The sequence below is a fragment of the Octopus sinensis genome, linkage group LG13 (genome assembly GCF_006345805.1).
Source record: "Octopus sinensis linkage group LG13, ASM634580v1, whole genome shotgun sequence".
Lineage (NCBI taxonomy): Eukaryota > Metazoa > Mollusca > Cephalopoda > Octopoda > Octopodidae > Octopus > Octopus sinensis.
This window is the reverse complement of record NC_043009.1, coordinates 10,301,238-10,301,838: the sequence shown is the minus strand read 5'-3', so window position 1 is coordinate 10,301,838 and position 601 is coordinate 10,301,238.

Here is a 601-nt window from a genome sequence, read left to right as displayed (position 1 = left end):
TGGGAGAAAGATAGAGAGAGACAGTGAGACAGACAGGCAGGCAGACAGGCACAGAGACAGACAGACAGATTGACAGACACTTTGAGCAAAGCAGATAGAGAGAGAGAGAGAGATTGAGAAGATTGGCAAACAGAAATTAAAAGAAAAGAACGAAAGAGAGAGACAGAGAGAGGGGGGGAGAAGAAATGAAATAGTTGGAGAGGAAGAAAATGAGAATGACGATGAGAGAGGGAGAAATGCAGTGAGAGGGGGGTGGGAGAGTGAGAGTCGAGAAATGGGAAAAATTCAGCCGATGAAATAATTACAACAACAACAACAACAACAATGACAACAAAATTAAAATGTGTGAAAAAGCTAGAGGAAAAAATGATTCTAGCCAATATGTTGAGCGAGGAAACAGTGACAAGGTCTTTGCAGAGATATTAATGCCATTTAGTTGTGCAAGAATGAATTCATTTTCATTAATAACGTCAAGAAAGTTGATTAACCATTTGCGAAAATCAAGGAGGAGGAGGAGGAGGAGAGAGAGTAGGCGATGTAGCAGGCGGAGGAGATAGTAGTGTTGATGGTAGTGGTAGTAGTAGTAGTAATAGTAACAGTA